The sequence below is a fragment of the Mobula birostris genome, chromosome 9 (assembly GCF_030028105.1).
Source record: "Mobula birostris isolate sMobBir1 chromosome 9, sMobBir1.hap1, whole genome shotgun sequence".
NCBI classification, from domain to species: Eukaryota; Metazoa; Chordata; class Chondrichthyes; order Myliobatiformes; family Myliobatidae; genus Mobula; species Mobula birostris.
Window position 1 is genome coordinate 59,023,260 of NC_092378.1, and position 19,690 is coordinate 59,042,949.

General features: G+C 42.9%; 1 pseudogene; it reads left to right on the plus strand.

Moving 5' to 3' along the window:
- Positions 1 to 1,189: 1,189 nt before the first annotated feature.
- LOC140202412 (equilibrative nucleobase transporter 1-like) overlaps positions 1,190 to 19,690 on the plus strand; it is a 111,388-nt pseudogene continuing 92,887 nt past the window's right edge.

Here is a 19,690-nt window from a genome sequence, read left to right on the forward strand (position 1 = left end):
TGACGAACTGAGTTAAAGGGAACAATCAACAGGTTAGATTTTTATTCCCTAGAGTCGAGGAGAATGAAGGGAGACTTGATAGAGGTACACAAAACGTTGAGGCAATAGACAGCGTATAGGCAAGCAAACCTTTTTCCACTGAGGTTGGCTGAGTCTGGAAGTATGTGAGGTTTGGTATCGGAAGGGTATGGAGAGCTATGATCCAGGTGCGGGCCGATGAGACTAGGCAGAATAATAGCAGACCACTCGATTAGCTGAAGGTCTTGTGTTTGTGCTGCAGTGCTCTGTATGTTCATGACTCTAATTTCATTGTTTGAAATACTACAATATCTTGATGATTTGGGTTGATGGGTGCTGATAAACAACAGTGTGCTCAATAAGCTTTCTATTTCATGTATTTATTATGTGATCTGCTAGATCCACTCTTCATTCTGTACACAAAACAATATCACTTCCAGCTGGAATCAAGGTAATCACCAGCCCTTGTCAACCGTTGACCTTCTCGGCCATCGCGTCTCCACGGAGATCCAAAACCCCTCCCATCAAAAGTAGCCACAGTTATGGGTTTCGTACCGTCCCACAGTACAAAAAAAAAACTACCGGATTGCATAGGTATCGTAAATTTCCATCATCCTTTCATTTCACAAGCTGCCAAACTTATGCTCCCTCTGTGTAGTGAGCTTAAAGACAATATCCCCAATCAACTGTTTGACTGGTCAGCGGATATGACCATCCCATCTGATGACACCAAACAAGATCTTTCTAATACGATCCTACTGCACCGATAGCTATTACTACTGACGCCTCAGAAAATACTGTAGGTGCTATGCACGAACAGCTAGTTGGAGGTGTGTGGCAGCTGCTCGCCTTCTTCTGCCGGCAGCTCCGTCCACTCGAAAGGAAGTACAGCACGTTTGACCGTGAGCTTCTCGGGGTCTATCTGCCTGTGCGTCATTTTCGTTTTCTTCTAGAGGGTCGATAATTCACAGCGTTCATTGACCACAAAGCACTCATGGACTCGTTGGCCAAAATATCAGATCATTAGCCTGCACGGCAGCAACGCCACCTGGCCTACGTATTCGAGTTCATAACTGATGTACAGCGTATCAAGGGGAAAAAGAATGCCGTGGCCGATTGCTTCACACGGCCAGCCGATGAGATTGCACACATAATGGTTGACTATGCCGGCATGGCAGCCGACCAAGTTACTGACTCAGAGGTCCAGACTACCGAACAGCAGTCACAGGCCTGCGGTTGTCTGACATTAAGTTCGGGAAATTGGTGTTTCTCTCCTGTGCGATGTCTCAACTGGTTGCATCATGCCCGCAAACCGTTTTCGACTCCATACATGGCGTCTCGCATCCGGACCGGAAAGCATCACCGAAACTGGTTGTACGAAAGTTTTTTCGTCACGGCATCAGAAAGGACGTTCGTGATTGGTGTGTAGCTTGTGCGGAGTACCAACGGGCAAAAATTAACCATCAGACTCAGGCGACATTGGCAACTTTGGAGGTCCCTGAGCGACGGTTTGACCATGTCAATGTGTATCTTGTTGATCCTCTTCCCTCCTCCCGCGATTTTGCGCACCTTATTGCCTTATTACCATCGATGACAGCTGCAGACGTGGCTCGGGCGTTCGTCGGTTTGGCACCGCATCTGATATTTCCTCTGACTGCGGTCGCCAATTCATATCAAACCTCTGAGCTGCGATGGATCAGAACCTCAGCGTTAGGCTACAAACTCCACAACGTATCACCTGCAGTCGAATGGCCTATGCAAACCGCTTTACCGCTCCTTAAACTTCTCAGGTTTTCCATCAACCCGCGCACCCCTCTCCACCATTTGGAGACAACGAATGGAAGCCAAGATGAAAACCTCAAGGGCAAAGATCAGCAGTCTAACTGAGCTGCAGAAATGTCTGAAGATCAAAGACTCATCCCGGCTGTTAAGGAAGTACAGAGGTATGTCCAAAGCAGTGGCAGCGCCAGAGATTTTTTCTTGCTGGTGCTACAGTGGGGCTGAATTATTCAGTGATGGTGCTGAGGGATGTACCCTATGGTAATATGTATTCGCAAGGCCAGATGCGTGGCTTTCAAAAGTCAGTTTCAAGCAATATGTGCCTACTATAAATGCTTCTGTTGATTCACAATCAACAGCAATTGATAAATATAATATAGAACTGAACGGTGACAGTATCAACAGCATCGGAGACAACCCGGGCTACACAAAGCATAAACAAATTAACCAGCAGAGCATCCAACCCACAGCGTACAACGTGAATCATGCACCAATCCCGCAATCAGCGTCAAATGCGTGCTTTTCAACTGAAAAACACAACACTATCCCACAATGTCCACTGCTATTCGCATTACATCGACAGACAATGCCAAAAGGTACACCTTTATTAAAGTCAAATAAAGCAAACAACAGATGAAAGGCTTTACCAGGAGTTGGACAAATCGTACTCTGATCATGCAATACTTCAATTAATTCGGCTACTGAATTTAAAACAAAAATCAACAGCATCACCGCTTGGAAGTCTAAGCAAAACCAGTAGGCTTGATAGCAGTAAATGTAATGATTTAAGATTTGCAGGAAATATAAGGACTATGGGGTATCTACCACAAAATAATAATAATAATAATAATAATAATAATCAGCATTAGTCTTGGCCCATTTTTTTAAAAAAAAAATCAACTGCACTCACCATTGATGTTTTCAAAGAAGCACAATCCGTCTGTTGTTGTGATTGGTGGGGAAAGCATCAATGATTTTCTGGATGTCAAGTGCCTTGGTCCTCCAGCTGTTTATGGCCAACAGGGCCAAGTTGCTGTTCCGAGCATCGCCGCTGCTATTCCTTAGGTAGTTTATGAGGCGTCTGACGCAAGAGAAACTCCGTTTGCATGAGGCAGATATCACAGGTAGAGTCAGTGATATGCGATTAGTTTGTATAAATCTATAAATGCATCGCGGTAGGGTCTCATTGGAACTAGAAATTCCACTGTGTCATTCACTGCCTGTCCTTGCCAGAGACTCAACCACAGCTCTCATGTACTCACGCTTTTCTTGGACAATCTTTGCATGTCCTTTGTCAAGCATATTTCTCAATCTTAAACCGTCATGTTTTCTATTCTGAATTCGGCCCGTGCCTCGATAGCAAACTTATGAGCTGCACTTACATGGTGGGTTTTGAAAGCTTTTGCAGCTTTCCGCCAGTTGCGGTAACCGGTGACAGTGAAGGTAGACTCAAAATGGAACCCATGTCCTCCACACAGGAAAGGCCTGCATGCGAAGCAGAACGTTGTATCTTTCGTGATCGAATATTCCAGTCAGTCAAACAAACCACGAATAAAACTCCTTTGCTGATAGCCAAACTTGTTGCGGGCAGCGAAGGGTATATTTTCAATGCTGGCCGATGGGGTCCTTCCTCAGGCTGCTGGCCAACATCGCTAACAATATTCCCACTAGCACTAAGAGCAGCTTCATCCACGTTCTCTTCCGAATCCCGCTCCATTTCTTGTTCTTCTACTTCGCCCTCACACTGCTTTGATGAATTGATGTTGTCCTCATCCCCACTTACTTCTTTCTGCATGTCACTTTCAATTAAGACAGACTCAGGCTGAGACACCACTGATTCTTCTGGATGAGGTCGTTTTCTCACTAAAAATCGACCCATTTTTCACGCCGCCAAAATAATGCACGTAACAGGCCCACGCTAGCTTGCAAACGCACAATGTGTGTGTGTGGGGGGGGGGGGACATCCGTTAGTCTCGCGAGACCATGGATCAGCGGCTGGTTGTATACTATCAATCTCTCGCGTGAGTGAGAGAGAGTGATATCACCACCTTAAGTGATCTTCGATCAGCTTAACTGATCTGAGGACAGCAACGGCAAGACATTGACAACGAACGAATAAGCATAAGTGTAGAGTGGATCTGACAGAGTTTACAACTTTATTGCTGCGTGGGTGCTATGGTAATTGGGGGTGCTGTTTCACTAGATCAACTGGAAAAACAAGCTGTATTCAAAGTTATGCAGAGAAAGCAAAGTAGCTGCAATTTGTATGTGAAATTTCAGTAAATTTCTTGGTGGTGCTACGCTGCTGCTATTGCAAATTCTGCTGGGGCTATAGCACCAGCTAGCACCACCTTAGCGCCGCCCCGGTCCAAAGCCTAAGCCCCGTAACTTGCAGAGTAACTGTTAAAAGCTCTGGCTCTAGACTACAGAGGTACATTCACGGTGCAGAGGACAAGCGAATAAATGCATTCTTCTTCGATAAACCAGGAAAAAAGTATTCGCACACTTCCAGAAAATTAATATGCCAGGACCTGAACCAACCCGAACAGCAACTGAGGAGTACAGGAAGAGTATATGTGAGAAATAAGCATGACATAATACCAGTGCGCAATGGCTGAAAGACAAACATGCACCCTGTTTAACCTCGCAGTGGAAGAACAGTTACCATCACAGCCAGTAAATGTCCAGCAACAGTTAGCAAGTATGAAGAACTGGATATCACCAGGGCCTGATATGACTCACGCCTATTGTCAAACAATATGACATACACGGCTGACAGCTCAAATGAATCAGAAGGACAATACTCATAATGAAGGATCCTCACAAAGAAGCAACAGCACGAAACTGCCAGGCTATACCCGAGCTGTCAACAACATGGAAGCTCCAATCACGGATCATAGAGGCCTAGCTGAAGGAAAATGTGTGTAAATATCTGAGCCCTCCTCAGAGGGGGATTGGTAATGGTAACAGAGGCTCCAAGCACCAACGACTGGTATAAAATGCCGTCATGTGAGACTCCAAGACCAGGAAAACCAACCTAAGCATCACCTGCATCGACTACCTGAAAGCATACGACTCAATGTCCCACAGATGGATCTTGGAATGTCTCTTTATGTACAAGATCAACAAGGCACAAAGGACCTTCAACAAGAACTCAATGGTCTTCTGGAGGACAATGCTAGAAGTTAACTAAAGACCAACTGCAGAAGTATCCATCCGATGTGGAATAAACCAGGGTGATGCATAATCCCCACTGCTGTTCTAATAGGCTTGAACCCCCTCAGCCAGACCATCTCAAAGAGTGACTATAGGCACAGTTTCAACTATGTAGCGGCCATCCAGCCAGCTCCGATACATGGATGACATCAAGCTGTATGCCAAAACTAAATAGTAGTGAAAAGTGGCAAAGTGTCAAAATGAGGTATTGAATTGGTCGACTTACAGGAAGACCACAAACCAGATGTAAAGGACAGCGACAAATACGTGAAGATAATGCAGGCGCATAAAGTCACCATCAGGGCATACGGAACGCTTCAACATCCAAGTACCTCCAAAGAGTGGAACAGGTCAGAAAAAAGCCAGTTGAATGAGAAGAACACGATCAGGGCCATAAACACATTCGCCATACTAGTCTTCAGATACCCTGCCACAATAGTGTGCAGGCAAAGAAACGAACTTGAAGCCGCTGACATCAAAACCGGAAACTACTAAAAATAAATGGACGATTCTACCCAAAGTCCAGCATCGAGCGGCTGTACACCCTCTGGAATAAAGGAGGGCGTGAACTTGACTGTGCCAAGGACACAATCCTGGAGGATGCGAAAACATCCATGAGTATTTCAATAAGATGGTCCTTATGAACGATCGGCTAGGAGAATAACTCAGGCAGGAGGCGGGTGGGGGGGGGGGGGGCATGTGAACGGAAGTAGGTGAAACAGAGCCAGAGGACAAGAGGCCATGCCTTGACGAGTCACTGCATGGAATGTACCATCGCGAGATATCAGAGGTGGCTGACATAAGAAAGTCCTACAAATTGCTGAAAATTTCAGGGCTGAGGGAATGCACAGAGGCGCTGCTCATGCCTGCACAAGAACAGATGCTGAGCACAAAGCAAAATAAGACAACGCCGATGGCAACTGTACTGTCAGATTCATCTCAACCCACATCATCAAGTTCGCTGATGGTACTACAGTGGTTTCTCTCGTTAGCAACAATAATGAATCAGCATAGAGAGCGACCATAAGTCTAAAAGATAAAGGAGCAGAATTAGTCCATTTGGCCCATTGAGTCTGCTCCGCCATTCCATCATGTCTGATCCAATTTTCCTCTCATCCCCAATCTCCTGCCTTCTCTCCATATTCCTTCATGCTTCGATCAATCAAGAATGTACTAAACACTGCCCTAAGTAGACATAAAAACTTGACCTTCACAGCTAACTGTGGCAAATAATTCAACAGATTCAGCACTCGCTAAATAAAGAAATTCCTCCTGATCTCCGCTGCAAAAGGACGCCCTTCTATTCCGAGGTTTTGCACTCTGGTCTTAGACTCTCCCACCATAGGAAAGATCTTCTTCACATCCACTCTATCAAGGCCTTTCACCATTCGATTGGTGTCAATGAGGTCACCCCAACTTCCGGTTTCTAGTGAATACCGTCCCAGAGCCGGAAAGCTCTCTTCATAAAACAAGCCATTCAATCCAGGAACCACTTTTGTGAACCTCCCTTGAACTCTTTCCAGTTTCAAAACATTCTTTCTAAGTTAAGGGGCCAAAACCTGCTCACAATATTCCAAATGAGGCTTCACCAGTGCTTTATTAAGTTTCAAAATCTCACTATCGTTTAGATATTCTAGTTCTCTTGAAATGAATGCTAACAGTTGACTTCCTCACTACAGACTTAACCTGCAAATCAAACTAAACATTTAGAAAATAGTCAATTCTTTCAAAGTGCATGACCATGCACTTTCTAACACTGTATTCCATCGGCTATGTTTTTGCCTACTCTCCGTTCTGCTATCTATCATGCAAACCACTGACATACAACGTAAGAGGAATTGATCCCCACACAGATGCCTCTGGATCACCAGCAGACACAGTTAGCCCGCCAGAGAAGGCTCCATTTATATCCTTTCTTTGTCTCCTGCTAATTAGCAACAATCTTAGTTTTGTAGATCATGTAAATGGATATCAGTGCTTGTCTTCGTCAGTAGAATTTGAAAATCGTATTGTAGAAGCATAAACTGTTGGTGCTCTCTCGTTTGAAGTATTGTGTCTGCCAATGGTAGACATTAAGAAGAGGGTGAAGAACAGATGCACTAGGATTTGCCTGAATTAGACAATAATAATAGTAAGAAGAGACTGTACAATCGTAAATTGTTTGCTCGGAGTTTTCAGTACCTGCGTGCAAACAAAATATGCAGTTATGAGAAACATAAATAGTCGGAGTCTATTTCGCAAGGCGGAAATTTTTTTTTCTTAACGGCTTACTAAGATTTAAGGTGAGGTTTACACAGATGTCGGTAAATATCAGAAGGTGCTCCTAGGGAAGTGGTAGAAATACTCACCATAGCATCGCTTAAGGGACATTCATGAGGAAACGTGTACAGTTAGATGCAAATAGTTTTACTTATCATCATGGTCAGCACGGAAACAGTGGCTGAAGTAACTGCTCCTGCCCGGTACTATTCTGTATGCCATGTTCTCTCATCTCTGTTCTATGTATACATTATGTTTGAAATGCTATAATATTCTGAAGGTTGCATTGGTCTCAGATGGTTGCAGCATCTTTGGTGATTTATCAGATTGAACAATTTATCACTTTACCGAAGTGTGTTAGTTTAAAGTGATTAACTAATTTAGTTTTTTTTAGTCCGTGGATATAAATAACATCTACAAGCTATCTGGCCCGAGTGGAACTCGGCATTGAGAATTGCATTGATGGATGAGCTGCTTGTACGATATCAGGTTCACAACTTGAGGTAACCTTATGGTTCACAATTGAAATTCTGACCACTCTTCTGGCAGAATGCTACTCTCAACTTCAAACAATTGTTGCAATCAGATATTCCATTACTTAGTTTTTCTCAGTTAAAACACGAACAAAACAATTTTTCAAAGAATTGCTTTCGATTGGCGTAATCTGTTGGCAGTTTAAATCACTATTTTTAGTTCAGTTCCACATCATTGACACTTGGGACCCGTAGCAAAACCTATAAAGCGGTTGGGAAAGTTTACTTTTGCAAGATATTTCTCGGATTATCTATAGTTCAGAGACTGCTAATGCTCAACAGGAAAATGCTGAAAATCTACTGCAGTGTCGAGAAAATATTGTATGTGATCATTGCCATCATACGCGTCCCTGGTAAGTTAGTACAAATATAAAGTTAAATTCTGTTGGAATTTGTACTAGGCAGAAATACAATGACAAATGCATAAGTAAATACCTTGGATCAGCTTTTTTAAATGGCATAGAAATAACTTTCTCGACTGAGGTCGAACAAAAGAGGGTAATTAAAGAAATGAATTTGTGGAAAATATTGCTGGAGAAAGTCCGCTTTGATTTTCTGAATTTCAGAGTACGTTAAGAGCCAGCCATGGAAGTAAAAATCGTATCTCGTGCATCTTTAACTTACTGCGTATAGTGGAGCTTTGCCTATATATTGAATTGGGGCACACCTTTGCGGAAAGGGACAGACCCACCTGCGAGCTAAGCGTCCAATGATCGATCGATCGATGCAGGAGCCCGCGAGAAAACTCGGAGCAATCAGGCATTGAACTCTATGTCTGTATTAGTAAAGGTGCCTGAGTTCATTTTAAAATACTGCAATTTAAAAATATCCCTTTGGAATGCATCAAGTATATTAGGCAAAGACGTGTTTGAAAAATCCTCTCGAGATCTTTGAGGTTGGAAACTGTGAAAGATGCGATTGACTGGATATTTATATCGCCTCTGCACATTCCAACTTAACAGGTTTGCGTGCACTAAAAAATGGATATCGGTTCGGATGTTACAGTATATCGGCATAGACTGAAAAATAATTGAAAAAGAGAGTAGACGTTACCGATTATTTTTCACGGTGGCAAAACGAAACTGCAATATAGATGTGCTGAGAGTGCATATCATATTCCTATGTTTGCTGACGACATGAAGCCAGTAGAGTTATGATTGGTGAGGAAGGATGGGAAGGGGCTCAGAGGTATTTTAAATGCGAGGAATTTAGGATGCTAGAGTGTAAGAAGGTAAATAATTCCTACGGTATTTTAACAAGGTTTGGAAAGCCGGGTGCTGAGATAAATAGCAATAGTAATTGTTGGAGTAAAATGGATCTGCGTGTTCTAGTACGCTGTAAAAGCAAGCGTTTTGGTTCAGCAAGAAATTAATAAAAATACTAAAATGTTGATTTTCATAACAAAGCCGAATGAGATTCCCTTGGGCTTTAGAGCCCCTGTGGTTTTATAACTTAAGAAACCAGAAGCTGTCGCCTCGGAGACCGTTATACCAAAACGCAACTGTTACAGCGAATCAAATTGAAATTACTTAATCACTGCTGTCCTTGGTCACATTCGGTCAATCAACACTAAACATTTGCTCGAAAGGGTTAGCAGCTTTAAATTGCTGGACAGGTGATCTGTCCACGACCTACCACGTAAATGTCATTGTGAAACAATCACTACAAAGATTCTACTTCCTTCGGAGCCTGCGGATATTCGACATATCGTCTAAAACCTCTATAGGTCTGTTGTTAATTTTTTAAAGTGGCTGCATCACAGGTTTGTATGGAAACACCCATGTCCTTGAATGGAAGATCTTACAAAAGGTTGTGGGTTCGTCCCATCACGAGTAAAGCCTTCCAACCATTGAACACTTCTGCATCAAAGCAGCTTTGTTGTCGCAAAGCAGCATCCATCATCCGAGATCACTCACCACCAAGGCCATGCTCTTTTCTCCGTGCTGACATCGCAACACTAGGTTCCTGGATAGTTAATACTCCTCACCCATCAGGCTCCAAAACAGAAGAGGATAAGTACATTCACTTACCCATCCATTGAGCGTCCCCACAACCAATGATCTCACTTAAAGGACTTGTTGCCTTGTTATTTCATATTATTGTTATTTATTGCTATTTATTTGTTTGCACTCCTGCATTTGATCATACTCTTTTTCCTCGCTCTCTTGTAGCTGTATTGAAACGTTAAAAAGACTACTCTGCACCACCGAATGTTCGCCTATAGTCCCAAACTTGTATACTGTATTTCAGTTTCTCTCTTTCAGAAGCAAGCAGTATACGAACCATTAACGCTATATCTGTGATTTCTGAAATTGCTACAATGTACCCACTCTAACATTCTCCTTATTCTGGTTCAAATATCGAGATCTTGCTCAGTCTCTTATAAATATTTGTGTAATGATAGCTATTATCTTTTCTGTTTCTGTAGTGAATTTCGTGGCAATTTTTATCCTTTCCCGGGAAAAATGCGGCCTCTCTAATTGCACCACTCTCTACTTGGTGGCCATGGCAGTGGCGGATCTACTGCTCATTACCACGGAAGTTATTTTTCGTAAGATCAAGGATCATTATTTTCCAATGTGTTTCCTGGACATCACCATTGTTTGCCGTACGAACCTTGCGTTGACATATCTAGGTTTGGATTGTTCTGTCTGGCTCACCGTAACTTTCACCTTTGATCGATATGTTGCCATTTGTTGCCGGAAGCTGAGAACAAAATATTGCACCGAGAAAACTGCACCATTGTTCTATCAACAACAGGCATTGTGCTTTGTCTGAAAAACATTCCATTTTACTTCTCACGTGAACACAGAGAGATTATCAACAATGTATCGTGGTTTTGTGTGACGAAATCGAGTTATTACATTGAAATAATGTGGGTGGGATTTGACTGGTTTGGGGCGTGTTTGAACCCGTTGCTCCCTTTCGCAGTGATTTTGCCGCTTAACGCCCTGACAGTTAGGCACGTTTTAGTGGCTTATCGAATACGTAAAGGCTTGAAGGGTCTGCGCAAGGGAACGAACTGCAGTGACCCGGAAAATGAGAACAGGAGGAAGTCTATTGTTCTACTTTTTGCCCTTTCCGGCAGCTTTATATTCCGGTGGCTAACTTCTTTTGTAGAATTCTTCTATTATCAGATCACCGGAACTGGAGGAGAGTGGAACGACCCTGAACTTATTGTTCACGAGGCCGGATATTTGCTGAGCAACGTAAGTTGTTGTACAAATACATTTATTTACGCGGCGACTCAGACCAAGTTCAGGGAGCAATTGAAGAATGCGGTGAAATATCCAGTCAGCTCAGTACTTCAGAAGATTAATAAAGTAACCCCTTAGGTAAGCCGGGACTCTGTTATTCAACTTACAACATCCCGGGGTGTGAACCCTGCACTGACAAATTCCGAGAATGCTGAAACACATCATGAACAGTCATGTTCCCGATGCTGCATAGAATAACCTTTAGCAGCGAACCGTACCCATAATGCTGCGTCTAAACTGCAACTCACCAGCACATGATATGCGTTTATACTTGCAGTGGTCCTGTGCTGGCTCTTAATACTAAATCCTCTGGCCACTGACTTTGTGCCAGAAAGGCCTTAAATAATCGATTGTGAGCCATCAATGCTTGGAGACAATGATGCTCTATAGTAATGGCGACGTCAATGACCCAAAGTGCAACGTGGCATTTGTGATCCGCCTGTTCCCCGGTGTCACTGGCACTGATGGTTGTCTAAAGTTAAAGTGCTCGCAGTGAACTCAGTACGAATTCCCGTTGACGCTTTGCCTAGCGTAGCTTGGTCCAAAAGAATTTTATGCAAATACGGATGTCTCACGGTGTCCACGAGCCCTAACATTTGTTTCTAACAATACCCGTGCTCCTTAGTAGTGTGTACAAAGTGTTCATTCTTTTCCTGTGTCTACAACCTCAACTAAATAATACTTCTGGTGATTGTCCGCTCTTCTTGTTGTGCCCTTCAATCATCTGCTCCCAAAATTCAAAGCAGATCAATGTTCTTTCAAACATAAAATAATGTAAACAGTATCATTATCTGTTTCTTGTTGAGCGAAGTTAGTATTATGTCCTTTCCAGTCTCCAGTCCATCTTTCTCTCTCTCTCCCACTATCTTACTTCGCTTGTCATTTCAGTTCCGAATTTTATATTATTCATTTCTTTGAGGCCAGTTCACCCCAGACAGCTCTTCGTCGAAGAGCGCGTCTTTTCCCCTTGCTATCAAGACATTTTACCGCTACCTGTCTTGTTGCAATATTGACAGCGTCTTTTCATCAGTCTTAGTTTTTACTGTTTCTTCACAATTCTGCTCGCGTTGCTGTCGCTGTTTCACTAACTGAATCACTGTCAGTTTGTCAACGATGACTCGAAATGGACATTGTCAGCAAAGTGCATTCCCGAGATAAAACAGACAATTTTTGGACGTCCGTGATGCAGTTAATTTCATGGAAGTGAATGCTCCTAATGTGAGGGGATCCTGGAGTACCCCTATTAACGGTGCTTTTGAAGAGAGAGAGAGAGTTATTTACCACCGATGGTTTGCTTTGAAAAGGGAGCGAGAGACGATGATTAACGGTTAGACTGTCACTTTAAGGCACTGGAAGTAACTTTGGATTTCTACTGAGTTGGGTTTGGAGATAGCGCCGAGCAGCTCGAAAGTTGCTATGGTAACCGACGGCAAATTATTGATGTTACTTTCAAGGACAGTCTGTCTGCTTGCATTTCTTACACAGACAAAGGAAGGAGGGATCATTTGAATGACGGTGAGATAAATAGGAGGTCAGATGATACAGACCTCAGACACATGATCTGGACACTGAATGAGCATTGTTGTGCCCGCAGAGAAAGTGGGTGTGGGTCTCTCTCTCCCTCTCCCTCTCCCTCTCCCTCTCCATCGCTACTCAACTAAATACCACGAAATGAACTGAACTGAACTGAACTTTACTCATCATCGTAAGACTGTATCTTTTCACCCCGAGACTTTAAGAAGCTTGATTTTTCTTACATATATATTACACGCTTACTTTTATATAATCATTGCTAACCTGTTTGATTTATCTACATTTATATTACTGTATTGCGTAGTTACTAATAAATTTTATTAGTGTGTAGCAATACTGGACTTCAAAGTGTTTTCCATCTCTGCTGGTTCTTTATTCCCGTCACGGGGTTCGTGATACTAAAAACCTGGGGAGCATCCAATGTGTTCCCGATGTAGGTGCAAAGGGACTGAACAAGGGGAGACGAGGCAAAGCTGAGGTATGAGGAGCTAAATTTAATAGGACAAGAACACACAGAAACAATGGGCCTTTTAGGAAAATACCGTTAGTAGGTCTTCGGTAAAAAGGTAGAAGAAGCGATAAATGTGGAGCTTGGCTGTCAGGTCAGAGTATTAAGTTGAAGGTGGTGCAAGGGAAATCTGTCGTGAAGACATCAAAAATTTTAACTACATCTGCTCCGCTTGCAAGCCCTGTGATCATTAACATCTCTGTCAGGTTAATTGTGTTCCTCTTTGTGAAGATAAACTCTTTTTGGGTAATATATTTTAACTCTCTCATTTTAATTTAGACACCTATATCAGCTTTCCTGAGCATATATATTCGAATATTTTTAAATAGCTGTTTTAATGCTCGCCGCTATTTTTTCTCCGCCGTTTATAAATTAATCTTCAGTGCTTCTGCAATGGGTTTCGTCCTGCCACAGTCCTCATGTTTTCTTTTTATTGAAACTAAGAAAACCCATAATTTGCGTTTTTTAGCCTCACTTTCTTGACCCTTATTGTTTTAGGTGAATGCCAATGTGGATAAATATTATCTTTGAGTTGCAAAATATTCGCTTCTAACCACGTGATTATGCAGTAATTAATATATTTGCGAGGGATTACTTTTCAGGATAACATATTCAGCTCTACGAAAGTAAGCAGAATTTCCATGGCACCTCTACTAGTAGAGACGGCTACAGACGACAAATGCAAGGGTCGGCCAGGGTCATGACCGCAGATCAACGTGAAACTCTCTGCAATTGCAACAAGAGACAGTCTTTTCTCAGATTATTCTGGGAAACTGACAGCAACGAATGCAACGTAATTTTCTTTGTTTATTGTTCTTTCCACAAAATTCTAGCTGTGGAACTCTGCATCATAGGAAAATCTCATGCTTTTATACTGGAGAGCCAAATAATGTATTGTTACTTGGTAATTCCTTCCAGTTTCACCGAAAATGATTAGGACAAACGAAAATTAATTCGATTATTAGGCGTTTAACATAAACACACTGGTGGTGTTGTCAATGTTAGATGCACATGTCGAAAAATATTTTTAAAAATATTAGAATATGTAATTTCGGCATTGTAAACCAATTTCATATTTTGCTGTAAATTTCTGAATCGCAGTGGATTCGCCCCATGAGATTTCTACCCTATTTAGTTGCCCAATAATCCCTTTTTACTGCCTATTTAAAAGCACGGTGACTTACTTCCCTATTATACAGTACAGAAACCTAAGCTGTGCATTATTTAATGTAAAACATAACACAATTTGTATGCTCTATATTCTAAATTCTGAAGCACGTCAGACATCTATCCGTAATGAATGTTTTTCATCCATCTCTAAATGATCTCATTACATACGGCTTTATTTCTGGCAGACAGCTGGTCACTGAAAACAAAACTTCATCATTTCAAATTCTAAGCATTTCAGTACATTAGCACTCATCTGCTGTCGGTTCGTCCTTTGCCATAGAATCAATTCATTCCACTCTCGGGAGCTCAGAATAACTGTAGCCTTCTGACAGATCGGAGTTTGGCAATTTCTTTTTGTGCACGGTTTCTCACCATTTAACAATAACAGGTTCGGTTGCCGATACCTCACTATCTCCAATTTCGGTACTTTCGGTATTTTCTAAACCCGCCTCTTCATCAAGCTGTTCTGCTGAACAACTTTCACATTGAATTCTGGATATTCCTGGCAATATAGTTTCAAATCCTTGGCGATATTTTGTTTCTGTAGCGATAAGGGTGTGCTCATGTGCGCATTCAGACTTAACACAATTTCGTTTCTCACATCAATGCTTGTAAACTTGTAGAAACTTTCCTGGATGTAATTCACGTCCCTTTAGTCTACTTGAAAAAGGATGTCGTCAGTTTTAACCCAATGGATGAACATATTGTTGATTTCGCCATACTTTCACTGCGTTAACAATCTCTTCTCAAATTCTCCTCTAATATTCTCGAAGTCCCCACTTTGCATGTGGCTCCACTTGGTTGGACACCGTTATTATAGTAAACTTACTTCGTGCTTGCCAGGAGTCTCTCGTTCTGTCCTGTAGCCTCGCCTATCCCTGTCTCCCAAGACCACATCATGTCTTCGCCTACTTCGGGAGTCCGAGCCCCTGTCAGGGCCTAGGTTCTGGGTCCTTGTCCAGTCTCTGGCTCGGCATCCGAACCCAAGCCTCGTCATATCCTCGCCTCGAAGAACCCAAGCCTCGCCGTGCCCTCGCCTCGAGGAACCCAAGCCTTGTCATGTCTTCGCCTCGAAGTACCCAAGCCATGTCCAGTCCTGTAGCCACGTCATGTCCTCGCCTAGTTCCGGGGTCCAAGCCCGAGTCAAGACCCAGGTTCTGGGTCCTTGTCCAGTCCCCAGCTCGGAGTCCAAGTCCAGGATCCTAGTTCATATTTAAATCTTGGTGACTAAGTAAAATTTAATTTGGTGACGTGGATATTCAAATCTTGCTGACTGAGTAAAATTTAATTTTACAGTTGACTCGCTTCCACGGTGAGATTTATTCTCTGCCGCTGGATATTATTTAACAATCACAGGTGAACTATTTAGTCAAATATACTTCCACTCCATACATTTTCTGAAGCAGCCCATGGCCTCTCGCCCACCATCCCACACATACGGTATGAAAGCTTCTGCAGAGTTATCAGCTGCTCGAGGCTTATGGTTTCACAGTGAGTAAGGTTTCCGTGAAACTGGTCATTGAGAAATTTATCCACAAAAACTGCCAATCGCCGCTTGACGAATCATCACAGACAATGGAAGGTTCGCAGAAATATTGAGAACTTGCTGGCCAAGTTATTGAAGCTGAATCTCAAATACTAGAGCAAACAAACAGAAGGACAGTCAACTGAGGAAACTACAGCTGAATAGTGAAAGCCATTATTGTGAAAGAAAACCACGAGTGGAGTGGGAACGTGAGAAGCGACTGAGGACACAATGAAAACACGAACTGCGAATCACGATTATAATAGTGACGTCTAGAATTCAGCGTACTCATTTGAAATACTGGACAAAACAGACACAATAACTGAACAGGCTACATATCTGCTCAGTCTTAATACAATAGTGGACATCTCGGTGTTTGAGATGGTTTTCGCCAGTCGGCCAAGTACACGTTCCTTTAGCATATGACGACAGTAAGGGGCGGTGATGAAAATGACACTTGTTTTCCTTTCCCACCACTTAAAAATTTGGCAGCTTATTACATGGTGTCATATTCCATTTGACATTCTATCTCGTGTCCTGTTCTCGTTGAAGGACAATTTCCGGTACCGAATGGCGTTAACAAATTTGAGCCATAAAGAAAAATATACGAGGTTGTTTTTCAATTTGATGCGGCAGTGGGCTCCGTTGTTGCTTGCTCGCATTTGAAATTACATTGCTCAATAAAGTACATTGAAACCTGGAGACTATGAAAGGAAAAGAAAGTGGCCTACTGGTCTTTAAAGCAATAAATCCAATTCTGGAAGAATGCCGCTTCCAACTTTTACGCGTTATTTTATTCAGATCATCGGTCCCTCTGGTATCTCACGATACCTTCGAGGTACAACAAAATCTGTCATGGAGATTATTTCAACTCCCCATGGTAATTTCATTTCTAATTGTACTCAACGTTCAAAGTCCACTTGCCGTATGAAATTGCTCCCAATATTCAGATCAAAAATTGTGCCTTCAGCCTTAGCGGACACAGCGATTTGTGCAGAAAATTTGTCAGTGAGACATCACGTTAGAGAAGTCTGCGTGATTATGCACGTCATTAGAAAATGTCTTTTTCTAATTAAATTAATCGAACATCGGGTATAAATTTATTGCAAGGAACAGGTTGGTGCACAGCAATAGAAAAGGTGGTTTGTTTCCATCTTCAGAGGAGATATTTAATCATAAACTAATACAGAGTAGGAACGAACTTTTTGTCCTGCCCGACCACTCCGACAGTTAAAACTATTTAAAACCAGCTCATATGGCCTTCGTCATTCAAGTGTTAGCCTTGATGCCTTTTAAACAGTGTTGATTGAATAGGCCTTTGCAATCGCATCTGTGTGCAAATTCCGATATCACTAGAATTCTGGGTAGAAAAGCAATCCTTGTCCTTGACCTTTCCAAAAATCTCCTCTCACTTTAAATAAGTGATCTCTATCTTGGACACACTCAGCATGTGAAACATTATATTATCTCCTCTATCAATCAAAATTTTCTGTAAAGCTCTCACTCTGTAGCTTCCTGTGCTCATCCATTGACGAAGGAAATTTCCTTTCTCGAAAACCCGCGCAATTTATGCAGTGCCCTGATGAATGTCCTTTAAACTTTCTACAGGCTTCTCACACTGCTCAAAGCGTAGGAAACAGATATCTGTAAATTTGTAATCTAAATTTGTAATCTATTCCGTGCTCCATAAAATGAAAGGAATAATGCCTTCTTCACTACCCTGTCTAGCATTATTGCTACCCTCAGGAAAATATACTTTAAATTGTATCCGAAGTTGGTTCAACGATACTCCTCTGGGCCTTGTTATTTACTCGATGCCCCACCTTTATTCATACAGTGCATTCTCCTTGCATGTTCCGATTGAATTCCATCTGCTACTCCTCGGTCTAGCTTTACAGATAAACTGAATATTTAGACAAACTTTTTTTTCTTTATCTACCACATCGTCTATTGTGTCTTTTATTAGCATGCATCTTAGATTCTCGATCAAGTCGCAAATAGGTTTCACAATGAACAATAACGGTCTAATCAAAACCTTTTAAAGCCTCAGCATTACATCCTTGCTCTTATTATCTAGTCCTCTCGAAATGAGTGTTAAAACTACATTTTCCTTTCTTACCAACGTCTTAACCTGCAAGTTAACGTCAGGGAATACTGCTGAAGGACTCCCAATTCCCTTTGTAACTTAATCACAAACAAGAGAAAATCTGCAGATGCTGGAAATCCAAGCAACACAAAAATGCTGGAGGAACTCAGCAGGCCAGCCAGCATCAATGGGCATGACCCGACTTAGATTAGGAGACCGCTTCGCCGAGCACCTACCCTCCGTCCGCCAGAAAAAGCGGGATCTCCCAGGGGCCACCATTATAATTCCACATCCCATTCCCATTTGGATATGGCTATCCGGCCTCCTTTACTGTCATGATAAGGTCACCCTTAGGTTGGAGGAACAACACCTTATATTTCGGCTGTTTAGCCTCCAACCCGACGGCATGAACATCGATTTCTCGAATTTCCGGTAATGCCTCCCAAAACCCCTCCCCCTTTACCATTCCCTATACCCTTTTATCTCTTTCACCTTATCTTGTTGCCCACCATCGCCGCCCTCTGGTGCTCCTTTCCCTTTTTTTCTTTCTTCCATGGCCTTCTGTCCTCTTCTATCTGACTCCCCCTTTCTCCAGCCCTGTATCTCCTTAACTAATCAACTTTCCGACTCTTTGCTTCATCCATCTCCCTTCAGGTATCACCCATCACCTGTGCTTCTCTCTCCCTCCACCCTCTTACGGTGGCATCCGTTACTCTTGCGAGACCATGGATCTGCGCCTGGAAAGTCTTGCTTCAGGAGTGTCCTCCCCGGGGCGCCGGCCTGGGTAAGGTTGTATGGAAGACCGGCAGTTGCCCATGCAGCAAGTCTCCCCTCTCCACGACACCAATATTGTCCAAGGGAAGGGCAAGGGCCGATACAGCTTGGCACCAGTGTCGTGGCAAAAGTTGCCAGAGCGAGGTTGAAGGCAACAACGGACTGCCTTAGGGACTCCAGCTCCGGATTTGTCCTCAGGGTTTACTCCCGAAGCTTTTCCCATGAGTGGGTATGGACGCAAGGTAGCGGAGGTTTGAAATCAGACTTCTTCCTCTCGTAGATAGACTGCCTTCCCAGGCCGACGAGCTCCATCTACCGGAAGCACTGCTTTTAAGGCGCCAGGACCCGCCTTCTTCCCTTCTCCTGTCAGTAGAAACAGTTCCGCCGGGCTTAGAGGCTAAGCAACACTAGAAGGCCAGGAGTTGGACTTGGTTGTCAGAGGCTATTTGAGGCGCATGCCGTGAGGAGCATTTTAAGTAGTGGGAGCCTATTCCCACTACCACTCATCGGCTTGACAGCCTTGGAACCAACACCCTCCTACACACACCGTATAAATGTACTCCTCAGCTTTTTTTCTCTAGTCCTACCGAAGGGTCTCGACTGGAAACTTCTACCTTCCTCTGTTCCATAGATACTGCCTAGCCTGCTTGATTCTTCTTGCATTTTCTGTGTGTCCCTTTATAACTTCATGTTTTTTTTTTCCTCACCGATTAGAAAATGGTCTACGGCTCTATTCCTTCCATCAAAATGCATGACCAGACATATCCCTACACTATAATCTATCTGCCACTTCTTTGCCCTTTCGGCAATCTGTCTAAGTCCTGCTGCAGACTCCCTACTTCCGCAACACTACCTGCCTGTCCATATATCTTTGCAAACCTAACGACAAAACCATCAAATCCGACACCCCGATTGTTTACATACATTGTGAAATGAAGCGACTCCATTAACGAACCCTACGGAACTGTCATGGTCCCGGATGGCAATTCCCCATTTTGCTATTACCTCCTTAATTGGGCCTTAATCTCCTTG